Below are 14,370 nucleotides of genomic sequence, written 5' to 3'. Positions count from 1 at the left end.
CACCATGCTATCTCTCCCATCCTTGGTTAACATTATGGACCTCCCTTGGCCCTCAGTTTTCATCTTATTTCATCAGTTGTCATCATTGGGCAGGGTGGTAAAACTGTTTATATCTTTGGCTGTTGCAGGGTTTCTATGCCTTGTACCCAATAAAAACTTAGGAAAGGTTGGTAAATATGTTCTTGTCATTGTTATTATCTTGTCATTCTTATCAAGGCAGAACTTAAAATATATGAGTCATTGTGCAAGTGTTTTTACAAATCTGAACTAATTTATTCCTTATAATAATTCTGGGAGGTAGAAAGAGTGATAACACATGAATAGGGTGTTTGCCTTGCACAAGAGGTCAACCCTGGTTTGATCCCCAGCATCCCATTTGGTCCCAGAGCCTTCCAGCAACAATTTCTGAGTGCAGAATCAGGAGAGACTCTTGAATACTGCTGGGTGTGGCCTCCTCAGAAAAACAAACAAAAAAAGAAATAATTTGGGGAGGTAGGGATTATTATTTTCCCATTTTAAAGATAAAACGGAATTTATATAACTGCCCAATTCACGCAATAATTCACACAGTGGTGCAAAACTTTGAATCTAGGCAACTTGGCCCTGATATATTCTAAAAACACTCACTCATTCCTCATGATTCTGTTGAACTTTCCTAATTATTAGTTATTATTGTTATTAATAGTCAGATACATCTGATAAAGGTCCCCAGCAGCTAGACTGATTTGGGTTGATGTATGGGATGACAGTTAAGTTCACAGGATGCTAAAAGCACCATCTAGATGAGGTGAAAGCAAGGATTGGAATAAAATAACAGATAGAGGCCCAGGCTAGTTTCTGGGCCAACAAAAGCATCAGTAAAAGGTGGGGGTTATTGAGGTCCACTGATGGATTTGGTGGCTAATAAAGGGTATAGAACTTTTTTAAAGGGCAGAGCATACCTTGTTTCCAACTGTCTCAGGATGAACTAAGGTCTGAGCTGAGATGAGGAGAGCTGGGATTCAGCCACACCAGGCTAGACAAGGTAGCAAGTGAGACCTCCTTTCTGGATTTATCTGTTGCTACTGTTCAGAAGAGCCCAACTGCCTTGAGGCTCAGTGATGTCTCTTGAACTCTAAGTGTCTCCTCTACAGACACAGAACATGATTTTAGGGCATTGTTGCTCTAAGTTAAGCTGACTTCATTGCCAGTAGATATCACAGTAAATGGGATTTCCCCTGAGCACCTGGCCTGTTATTTCTATCTTTGTTGTTGATGCTCAGATTCCTACATTCCTACCCTCTGCCCCAGACTTCTGCTGTTGAACAGTTCGATAGATATGTATTTTTAACTTTCTCTTTGATATTTATTTCAAGAGTCACCCTTTGTCACTCCCTTCAAGTTATATTTCAATATTTCTGTGAGATCAAGGTGGCACAATGCAGTTTAGGAGGAGAAAATTGTACTTTAGGCTTTTGGCCCAAATGACCCAATAGTGTATCTGGCTGGGCCAGGAGAAGGGTCCCAATGCTTCCTAAGACAGCCATATCCTCCTCTGGGAGGCCCTGTCCAGCACCCTTAATTGGGGACACTTGATAATCTGATTACAGGGAAAGGTAGGTTTCTCCATTGCAGAGCAGAAAGTATGACACCTTTTATCACTTACCTCAAAACAAATAAATCCAGTAATAAGCTACAATGCCTATGACACCCACACCTCTTTACTGCAAGGCCCACAGAACCACATGAGAGTGTTTCTTTAATTAAAAAAAGGGGTGGAAATCAGATGTGGCCAATGGCTAAAGCACCTTCCTTGCAAGAATAAGGCCATGAGTGCTATTCCCAGAGCTTTTCAAGTGTGCTAAGTGCAATAATGGAAGCTCAGCACCTGTGGTCTCTAGAATCACAAATGATTCCCAGTCACATTGCAGCCATGTGGGTGTTAAGTCACATCTAAAGGATGTGACTCTGGGAAAGTGTGGGACCAACCTTGCAAATACTATGACCTGCTCTGTTATCCAAACAAGCATCACACACAGCCAACCTGACGAATGAGCACAAAGATCAAGCATAAGTGTGACCCTCAGTCAATGATATCAGAATGGGAGAAAGCAAACAAATTAATTCTACTTGAAATGATAACGTTTATGCCAAAAGCTCCATGCTCACCTTTAAGTTAATTGGCAACTTCTGATTCCTACGCTATACAAGTACAGACTGAACTCAATACCTGGCAAGATTGAAGGTACATGGCCTAAACTCAATCCAGCTCAAATTCAAACAAATTTTCTGACACAACATTACCTTACCTCTCTGAGCTTCACAGCATTCACCTCTGGAGGATGGAATGCCTCTCTTGGATACATGGATATACTCGGGAGAATGAGTGCATTCTGGTCTGTGAAAACTCTGTGTCACAGTATTGCTAAAATTCCAGGCCAAGTCTGCAGGTGAATACTGATGGACTCTTGATGCTTTAATAATTTCCACTAGCATGGGCCCGAATGATAGTAGAGTGGTAAGGCATTTGCCTTGCACGCGGCCAACACAGACAAACCCTGGTTCAAGTCCTTGCATCCCATTGATGATCCCCCCGAGCCTGCCAGGAATGACTTCTGAGCATAGAGCCAGGAATAACCCCTGAGCACTGCCGGGTGTGACCCCAAAACAAGACAAAACAAAAAATAATTTTCACTAATTATGACATATTATGTCACATGCACGATGTAAGAGTATTGAGTCTACATTGACATTCTGTCAGGAAGGGATTGTTCTTACTGGGATGATCTTATTAGAGAGGAAGAAGAAGGAAAGGCTTCAAGGAAGACTTAGGAGCTCGGTTTTTTTCTTTTTGGGCCACACCCGATGACGCTCAGGGGTTACTCTTGGCTATGTGCTCAGAAATTGCTCCTGGCTTGGGGGACCATATGGGATGTCAGGGGATCGAACCACGGTTTGTCCTAGGTTAACAAAGCAAATGCCCAACTACTTGTGCTACCACTCTGGCCCCAGGAGCTCAATTTTTTTTTTTTTTTGGTTTTTGGGCCACACCCGTTTGACGCTCAGGGGTTACTCCTGGCTATGTGCTCAGAAATCGCCCCTGGCTTGGGGGGACCATATGGGACGCCGGGGGATCGAACCGAGGTCCTTCCTTGGCTAGCGCTTGCAAGGCAGACACCTTACCTCCAGCGCCACCTACCCGGCCCCGAGGAGCTCAATTTTTAAAAAAAAAAAAAAAAGTTTTTGACATAAAAATGGTTCCTCATGAGGAGTGAAATGTGGACATACCCTCAGAGAATGTGGAACCCAGGGCTAGAGGGCCAGAGTGTGAGAGGCCTATAAGCTCAAGCTATGTTCACACATTATGTGTCCCTCTGGGTGATCATGGCCTTGTGTCTGCCATTGGATTCAAAAAAATCTGGCTGCAGCAAGAATAGACAGACATGCATGGAGCCCAGCCCAGAGATGAGTCCCAATTTCAAATACTGCTGGTCAACACTGGAGAGAGTCTCAGAGCAGCATTGATGCCAAGACTATGGAGAGGCTAGAGCACTAAAAGAGAATCCTCTGGGGCCTTAACTACAAAGCTTTGTACCCAAAAATAATCTGTCCCTTTTTTTGCTGGACTGAGAGTATCCTTTTAAATCTGAACCAGGTTTCCTCAAATGCCTGATTTGGGGTTAGATCCTGCCTCCATCAATCCTTTTTCAGCTCCTCTTGGCTCAGTTTTGTGCATGTGAATTTTCACTAACAAGGTGGGGGGCTCTGAGGTTCACAGTCAAGGACAAAGGTCTGTGCTGTGCCCAAGGCTGAATGCTAGACAAACTCAGCAGGCAGCCAGGCAATAGGCTGTGAACTCTTCACAGCATCAGCAAAGCATTTGGCTGGCTATGGGCACTTACAGCCTCTGATATAAGCAAAGGGCAAGCACAAGGTATTGCATATAGAGGGACGGCTGCCTTACAGTGAGGGCCTCAGGAGGCTGACAGAGGACCAAGGCAGGAAGGGGCACAGAGTCTGGGGCACAGGCAAATACCACTTTTATCTTTATTTTAGTCCCACACAAAAGAGACATGTGCATAACCTAATACCATGTGGTTTGAATTTTGAAAGTATTACATGAAAGTGTCAGACCCAACTACTCTAGCTATAAAAGAAACTGCGGTCCTAAGATTTCATGGCCTGCCTAAAGCTGTGCATAGGTTAAGCTCTCTAGTGGATGAGTCTGGGCCAATATGACTTTGTAAACTAGAGTGTCCAGGGACTAGAGGAAGATGCTGAGAGCTTCAAATGCTGAAAAATAACTATCAACACCATCAACCCATAAGCACAACATCAAGCTCTCCCCAGCTCCACATCACCATTTCCACCATTTCCGCCAAGTTCACTTGCCCTGTCTCCAACACCATTCCAACCTACGCAGATGCCCCCATCTCTCCCACCCCATCTTATCCATTCCCATCTCCAACACCCCGACTCACTCACAACCATCTCATCTCCCTTTCCCAACACCTCTCCTTCACTCCCATCTCTATTACTCCACCTCTATACCTCCTCTCCATCTTCACATTTCTCTCACCCCATCTCACACACCACCATTACCCTTATGACCATCTTTACCACCCCATCTAACCCCATCTCCCTCACCCCCCTTATCTCTAATCCACCATCTCACTCAACCCATCCCTCATCTTCAACACCTCCATCTTTACCACTCCCACCACCTATACCCACATGTTCATCTCTACATGTCCCCATGTGTATACTATTTCCTTATCTCCAACTCCAACAACTAAACATTCATTTCTGCTAGACCCATTTCCCTTCCACCCCTATTTCCTTCTCTTCTATGTCCCTCCACTGCCATCTCGCTCAACACATGCTCTCTGTACACAAAGAAGAATATGTCCTCCTTCTATGATGAATCTTTCCAGTAGGATATGGTCAGATCCCAAATCTCCCAAGCAGTTGTCTTAAATTCAAATTAGCCACTGTTAGTGTTGCCTCTACTTACATGGGGATCAAAGACATGCACGTTGCTCCTCCCAATTTCCACAGACCTAAGCTGACTTGGTTAAGGTATAAGGCTCTGGCACTTAACCCAATTATGCAAAACAGGTACAAGACTCACCTATCTAGATACTCAGATGCCCAACCTACAAGTTGCCAACATTTCAACCTTTCCATACCTCCCACTGGTCCTACCTCAGTGAGGATCTCATTGACGATAATGACTGCTCTCTCCCCTCCTATGCCCTCCTATAACTAAGTGACCATGAATTGCTGCTGTCCCACCCTCCCCAAATCTATCTCCACCCTAGTCTCCACTAACTTGACCCATACTACTGTTCCCTCTTACCTGAGCTTCCTGGACTTCTCAGGATATCATGCTAGCCCCACTAACAGGTCCCAGAGTCAGAATTTGCTGATCACTCTTTCTCTCACCACAGAAGCCCTATTCTTATGCTTCCTCAAACAATCACTCCCTATGTGTTCCAGAGCGCTGACACTGGCTATTTTTCTATCACCACTCCCAGCTTCATAGGCTCACCATTCAGATCTCAGCTTAAATGTCACTTTTCAAAGATGACTTCCTGGAGTCCCATTCTAGAGTCCCACAGCACACCTTGATATCTTTTTTTTTTTTTTTTTTTTTTTGGTTTTTCGGGCCACAGCTGTTTGATGCTCAGGGGTTACTCCTGGCTAAGCGCTCAGAAATTGCCCCTGGCTTGGCGGGACCCTATGGGACGCCAGGGGATTGAACCACGGTCTTTCCTTGGCTAGCACTTGCAAGGCAGACACTTTACATCTAGCGCCACCTTGCCGGCCTACATCTAGATATCTTTATCTGTGGGTTAAATTGCTTTCTCAAGCAATTCTCAATCAATCCCCACAATCAATAGTGAGAAGTGTGTAGTATGAAGAAAGTATTGCAAGGATACTGGCCTGTACACATGCAGTTGAATGGTCTGGCACTTTGAAGGACATCTCTGTTTTTAATCCTGTATCTCTCACAGTGTACAGTTCAGTCATATCTTTATTTGGGGCCTGAATCATCAGTGATTGGCAGGTAAAGAAGAGCACAAAATACCTGGTTACCATACTGGCGTTCAACAAAAAAGAAGTTAAATGAACAAGAAATTCTCCTTTTCCAACTTTCCTGACCAATCTGCTTGACTTTTCCACCAAAACCAGGTATCAATTCATGTCTAAGCTGAGTCATCATCATATTCAATAGTAAGAAACTGAAAGCATTTTTTCTGAGATTACGCACAAGACAAGCATGTTCAAGTTTCCCTCTACTATTCAATAGTTTGGGAAGTCCTCATCACAAAAAATCAGACAACAATATCAAAGGGACCAAGTTTAGAAAATAGGTTAATCATCACTGATTATGTCATGATAATGTACATAGAAAAAACTTGAAACTTCACTAATGAACTCTTATATAATAATAAACTAGGGGCCAGAGTGATAGCACAATTGTATGGCATTTGCCTTGGATGTAGCCAGCCTAGGAAAGACCCATTTCCCCAGCATCCCACATCGTCCTCTGAGCCTGTCAGGAGTCATTTTTGAGCACAGAGCCATAAGCAAGCCTTGAGCACTTCTGGGTGTGGCCCCCAAACAAACAAAAACTAAACAAAAAATAATAAACTAATACAGAAAACTATTAGGCTATATTAAAAATCAACATTCAAAAGCTGTGCACTTCTAATTATAAATAATATTCAGAACTAGAAGATAAAGAAGTTAAAATGGCAAACCCTTTTAAATATCATCTAAAGACATCCAATACCTAGGAATCAAGTTAACAAAGAATGTTACAGAGATATACATAGAAAATTATAAATGACTATCAAACAAAATGGAAGATGTCACAAAAAAATAAAAATATTCATGTTAACAGAATGAAAGAATTAAAATAGTCAAATGGTCATCTTACATAAAGATATATCTTTAGATATATATCTTACATAAATATATATATATACAGATTCAAGGCAACGGCAATCAAATTTTTAATGATGTCATACTCTTCTATAATTTATGTAGGATTATAAAATTCTTGGAATAGCCAACACTATTTGGAGACAAAAGATGATGTGTGGTATTGCATGTTATGAATATAAATTATACTATAGAATTATAGTAATAAAATGCATGGTACTGGATAAGGTCTGAATCTCAATAAAAAAGAATTGAGAGCCCAGAGGTAAACCTCAGATTGGCAGAGTTTATGATAAGGAATTTGAATGCATGGAGCAGCGCAAAGAATCTTCAAAAAGGGTACTAAGAAAACATGATTACTACATATAAGAAAAAAAAAAAAGAAAAAATAGAGCTGGAGCCAAATTTTCAACTTTATTTCAGACCATCACAAAAATTGTTCCAAAATAGATTAGAGACTATGCGATTAAACCAAAGCCATAAAATCGAGGAAATCTCACAGAACTCTCCAAGATATATGTAGACCTCAGAAGCATTTTCTTTTCTTTTTTTTTTTTTTTTTTTTGGTTTTTGGGCCACACCCATTTGACGCTCAGGGGTTACTCCTGGCTATACGCTCAGAAATTGCCCCTGGCTGGGGGACCATATGGGACGCCGGGGGATCGAACCGCTGTCCGTCCTATGGTAGCGCTTGCAAGGCAGACACCTTACCTCTAGCGCCACCTTCCCGGCCCCATATTTTTAAACGTTATTGATTGATTGATTTCTGGGCCACACCCAGTGGACTCAGGGGTCCTTCTGGCTCTGCACTCGGAAATCTCCCCTGGCAGGCTGGGGGACCATATGGAACACCGGGAATTGAACTGGGCTCCTCCCCAGTCGGCCGCATGCAAGGCAAATGCTCTACCATTGTGCTATCTCTCTCTCATTTTCAATGATTTGATTCATTGACAAAGATAAAAAATTAGCAGATAAACTACATAAAATTAAAAATATTTTGCATGAAAAAAGAAACTGGTTAAAATTAAAGACATTACTGAATAAGAGAAAATATTTTCAGACAATACATCATATAAGTAGCTAATATCTAAGGTTTATAAAGTGCTCATAAAAGCTCAACAACAACAATTAAAAACTAACAATCACATAAAAATTTTGGAGAGGAGATCAACAGATACTTCCCCAAAGAGGATATATAGATGTCTAGTAGGCAGATGAAAAAGTGTTCATTTTCATTATTATTATTGTTTGCAAATCAAAACAATAATGAGATATCATCTCACACATCTGAGAATGACACAAAAAGAATAGAAGCAACCTTTTGATAAAGATGAGGTGAAAAAGAAACCCTCATTCATTACTGGTGGTGTTGCAAGTCAGCCCCTGAAAAGGTAAACAGCTCACAGACAGTCAGGCTTGTGAAAATATTAGCTTTATTCGGTGGACAAGACTGAAGTCCAAGTCTCAGCATCAGTTCCAGCCAAAAAGCCCCTCACCCTTGTTTTTATCCCCCAGAATCAGGTACCACCCAATGGTGGGATCAGATACCACCCAATGGTGGAAGCAGAATCAGGTACCACCCTAGGGTGGGGGCAGAATGCTAGGTCACACCCTAGGGTAGGGTACAATCACCGATCAGGGTAGGGTTAGTAACATAATAATCCCATAAAATGTTTACATACACAACAATTCCCCCATTTGTTTTTAGTAAACAAACAATATTGTCTACAATTATTAAAGGAAAAACTAGTCAATAATAAAAGAGCGGCTGTTTGCATAAGCACATCACAGGAAAATGTAAAGAAAAACTTCTTTTTTTGATTTTTGGGCCACACCCGTTTGATGCTCAGAGGTTACTCCTGGCTAAACGCTCAGAAATTGCCCCTGGCTTGTGGAGACCATATGGGACGCTGGGGGATCAACCGCGGTCCTTCCTTGGCTAGTGCTTGCAAGGCAGACACCTTACCTCTAGTGCCACCTCACCGGCCCCAAAGAAAAACTTCTAACCTAAACACAGGGTGTCTAAAACCAGAAACATGTATCAAGGAATCAACTACAAGCTCCTGAGAAGATAAATCTAAGACGTACATATATCCTTTGAAGAGACGCCAGAAAGGTTGTGTAGCAGGCAAGAAGAAGCACCTTTTCTTTATTTGTTGTTGTTGTTGTTGTTGGTTTTTGGTATTTGGTTTTTGGGTCACACCTGGCAGTGCTCAGGAGTTACTCCTGGCTCCATGCTCAGAAATAGCTCCTGACAGATACCGGGATTTGAACCAATGACTTTCTGCATGTGAGGCAAATGCTTTATCTTCATGCTATTTCTCTGAACCCATTTTCATTCAAGTCCACGTAGACCAGAAAGCCCATCTTTGAGGTAATTGAATTAGGCCTCTTTTTTGGGAGGAAGAAGCATATACCCCCTGCATAGTGGAGGGCCACTGCAATGATGATCAATAGGCTTCTGAACTTAATCCAAGTTCTTAATCCAGGCTGATGTCTGAAATTGATGTACCAATAAGGTCAATTATTTATAGATGGGAGCTTAAATCACAAACCAAAACAAAATGTTTAAGACAGAGACCCTCCCTGTGTAAATAAACAACTTGAGGGCCCATCCAAAATGGATGGAACCTCCTATAAACCTAGTATTTTGCCTATGATGCGCCCACACAAAAAGCCCTGAGACCAGACAAAAATATCATTTAGGGGCCCGGAGAGATAGCACAGTGGCGTTTGCCTCGCAAGCAGCCGATCCAGGACCAAAGGTGGTTGGTTCAAATCCCGGTGTCCCATATGGTCCCCCGTGCCTGCCAGGAGCTATTTCTGAGCAGACATCCAGGAGTAACCCCTGAGCACCGCCGGGTGAGGCCCCAAAACCAATATATATATATATATATATATATATATATATATATACATATATATATATATAGACAGCAATTATAGACAACAATTATAGACAACAATATCTAACCCACTAACCTAAAGTCAAGAAAGAAAAACCCTAATGTAATACAACATCAATTCCTAAGATTAAAAACTAAAATAGAAAAACATTAATTACAACAGTCAAAAGAAGAGTAGTACCAAATATAAATTCAAAGGATTACAATTATAAGAAAAATACAAAAGGTGACATTTCTACAGAGTCCAATACCAATCTGTAAAGATGAGGGGTCTGGAACTCCGAGAAGACCGGCAAAAGACACTTGATAGGTCTGAAAAAAAATGGGTTGAAGCCATCATGAGTTGGTTGGGCTTCTGCATTTCCTTTGGGATCGGTGCAATCTTGGGGTAGCCATTGTAGAAATGGTCAATGATAGCACATGTCATATGGTTTAGAATCTATGGAACATTTGAAGAGGCTCCAAAAACATTAGCAACCAACCTCACATATGACCTAGGAATTCTACTTCTTAGTACCTACTGCCCAAAACAAAAAGCAAAAGCAAAAACATTAGTTCAAAAAGACATATGCAGGGCTGGAGTGATAGCACACCAGGTCGGTGCTCCCTCTTGCATGTGGCTGACCCCAGTTCAATCCCCAGCATGTCATTTGGTTCCTTGAGCCTGCCAGGATGACTTCTGAGTACAGAGCCAGGAGTAACCCCTGAGTGCTACTGGGTGTAGCCACAAACAAAGCTAAACAAAAATACACATGTTCATCACAATGTGAACGTTTATGTTCATCACAATGCAATAACCAGGATATGGAAAGAACTTAAATGTCCAATGATAAATGATTGGATAAAAATGTGTGTATATATGTATATATGAAATACGGAAATACTATGCAGCTTTAAGAAAAGATGAAGCTATACAGTACTCTATAATGTGGACAAAACCAGAGAACATCATGATCAGTGATAAATGAGAGAGGACAAATTCTGGATGATCTCATTCATCTGTAGAATAGATAGTATTGAACAGGAATAGAGAGTATTAAAAAATGATAAATTCTTGGCCCTGAACTACAAAAACATATTAAAAACAGTGAGAAGAGGTGAAGATTGAACTAGGGATGACATAGTGACCAAATGGAGGGTTCAAGGCACTTTTGGTGGAAGTGTGCAGTATTTTTGATGACCAAGACCATAATCTTTAGCAGTATTGTAACCACATGCTAAGTAATAAACAAGAGGATAAAACCATGACTCTCCTTCTAGGATGAGGTCATGTAATTCATTATCTATAGCTAACAGGACAAGGCTGAATCTTTCTAGATGGCTTTTTCCTGCTCAGTAGTTTGTTCATCTTTCTTTCTTTCTTTTCTTTCTTTCTTTCTTTCTTTCTTTCTTTCTTTCTTTCTTTCTTTCTTTCTTTCTTTCTTTCTTTCTTTCTTTCTTTCTTCCTTCCTTCCTTCCTTCCTTCCTTCCTTCCTTCCTTCCTTCCTTCCTTCCTTCCTTCCTTCCTTCCTTCCTTCCTTCCTTCCTTCCTTCCTTCCTTCCTTCCTTCCTTCCTTCCTTCCTTCCTTCCTTCCTTCCTTCCTTTCTTTCTTTCTTTCTTTTTTTTTGGTTTTTGGGCCACACCCGGTGATGCTCAGGGGTTACTCCTGGCTATGCGCTCAGAAGTCGCTCCTGGCTTGGGGGACCATATGGGACGCCGGGGGATCGAACCGCGGTCGGTCCTAGGCTAGCGCAGGCAAGGCAGGCACCTTACCTCTAGCGCCACCGCCCGGCCCCTTGTTCATCTTTCTTACAAAGATCACTCAGATCCCTATGGTTTTGCTCAATCAAATGCTATCTTAGTCCAAAGACCACCTTGTCTCATGAATGCTAATCCTTCTCCAACTTTAGCATGGTCTTTGATGACTACTTTTTTGCTGTTCAAAGAAGCCACTCCTCTTAGGGAATCCCTCTGTTCTCAACATGGTTTACAAGGTCCTCATCTCACTCACCCCTTTTCTCTCACTAGCTTCCCAATATGATTTTCTCTTGCTTCTCTTCTAGTTCCTCCAGAGGCACACACTCCTTGCTTCTAGGCATTTGCACAGAATTTGCAGTCTAGTTTGAAGACTTTCTCCAGTTCCTTTCCATTCACTCTCTGGGTTTTTAGATTTATAAACATACTCTCATCAAACCTTGTATCTCAGGGAACTAGAAGAAGAATACAATGGCAGCACAAAGTGAATAAAAGGAAGAAAATAGCAAAAAATTCAAGCAGAAAGGAATTACATGAAAACAAAGCAGCATCAAATGCAAATAAAAGCAAGATCTGTTTTTAAAATCAATATTTACAAATTTTGCTTAAATTCACAAAGGGAGAAGAGAAAATTCTGATAAACTGTATGAGAAAGTACAGGAGAGAAACTGACAGGTTTATCAGAAATATAAAGATTTACATGAGATTACTAAGAACAACTTCATGTGACTAAGTTAGAGATATAGAAGAAATGCATGTATTTCAGGAGTCTCATAACTTTCTAAAACTGAATCAGAATAAAGTAGACAATCTGACAATATATATTTTTTTTATCAAGAAAGTCCAGAGAATAATCAAAACTGTTTCCAAGAACAAAACCAGATGTCTTCAGAAGTTGAATTTCTTCCAAAACTTCAAAAAGGGATCTCTATCATCCTATTTAAGCTCTCCCAGAATGTGAAACAGGAGTACTCTTGATGCTAAATGGTCTCATTAAAAGAAACCTAGAGACCAAAAACAGAGAGAGGTAACACTAAATAGAGAAACATTGATCAATAACCCCACTGAACAATAATGTAAAAATACTCAATAAAATCTAAAGAAATCAAATGACAATAATATACGGAATGGATTGTATGCCATTATCAAATGGATTTATCTCAGAGATTCAAGGATGGTTCAATAGATGTGAGTCAATTAATGTTATTGACCACAATAATAAAAGGAAAGATAAAAGGATGTGATTATTTCTATAGATGCAAAGGAAGTTTTTGACAATATTCAATGCCCATTTATAATTAAAAAATCCTCAACAAAATAGGGACCAAGAATCTTACCTCTATATGTTAAAGGACATATTCATCAAACCCACACTCAACATCATACTCAGTGATGAAAAATTGGTATCCTTTTTTCTAAAATCAGGTACACTCCAGGCTGTTCACTTGCTGCTATTAGTTAGCACAGTACTTTAAGTCTCAGCCACAGCAATAAGATAAGAGAAGAGAAGTAAACTGTTTGTTGGAGCCAGGGGCTTGCAAAGACTGATAATTAGACTCAAGAGTCCTTCCCATGTTTCATAGCCTATTGGGCCAGTAGTTCAGTGGAAGGGTCCAAATATGTGGCACTGCTTGGAATTAACAGGATGATCAGGGATATTCAGAGATACACTCAGATGCTCAGGATACCACATAATGGTGGAGATTAAACCAGGCAAGGCACATGCCTTAAATCCCTATACTATCTCTCTTAACTAAATTAAAGTGGTTAAAATCGACAAAGAATTTAAATAATCTTTATTTGCAGATGATGTGATACTACACATAGATATCCTAGAGACTAAAAAAATGAACAAACCAAAAATCTGTAAACAACAAATCTCTACCACAAACTAGAGGACTACAAAGTAAATTCATGGAAACCTGTTGCATTCTTATATATAAACAATATAGAAGATAAATCAAAAGAACAATTCCATTTGTGATTGTGCCTCCTCCCCCCAAATAACATCCAATACCCAAGAATTAATAAAGAATATGAAACACATATCAGTTTTGTGAAAACTATAAATTACTACTAAAGGAAGCAATAAAAAACACCAGGAAATAGAAACATCCCTAGTCCATGGATTGGAAGAGTCAGTATCACTAAAATGACTACCCTACTCAATGCACTATTTAGATTCAATGCAATTCCCATGAAAATTTTGTAAGTTGTAGAATAAGTATTTTACAATTTGGATGTGCCCATAGAACCCCAGAATGGTCAAATAAATCCTGAGAAATTTTAAGATGTGAGGCATCACAATCCCTGACTTTAAATTATACTATAGACTATAGTAGTACAAAAAATTATTGTACTGTAATAAAGACAGACTCAAAGAAATCTTCAATAAGACTGCCTCTCTTGGCAAAAATTAGAAAACCATTAGTAAACCAATAGAAGTAGGTAAAACTTAAAAACTTCTTCATAGCAAAAGAAATGATACCCCAATTAGAAAGATGCTAGAAAATATTTACATAGATTATATAAAGGGCTAATTTTCAAGGTATATAAAATACTAAAAAATCTCAACAACAGTGACAATAATAACCTCATTAAAATGGCGGGAGAAGTTGAAAAGGACTCTTCAAATAATAACAGTGATAAACAACAGATATTTGAAAAAACATGTTCATAATTGCTGATTATCAGGAATATGCTAACAAAACTGAAAATGAGTTATCAGCTCACACCAGTGAGAATAGCCTGCATCAAAAAAGAATGGAAACAACCAGTTTTGGCAAGAATATGGTACAA

This window comes from Suncus etruscus, chromosome 9, assembly GCF_024139225.1.
Source record: "Suncus etruscus isolate mSunEtr1 chromosome 9, mSunEtr1.pri.cur, whole genome shotgun sequence".
Lineage (NCBI taxonomy): Eukaryota > Metazoa > Chordata > Mammalia > Eulipotyphla > Soricidae > Suncus > Suncus etruscus.
The sequence above is the reverse complement of the archived record's forward strand: the minus strand, read 5'-3'. Positions refer to the sequence as shown.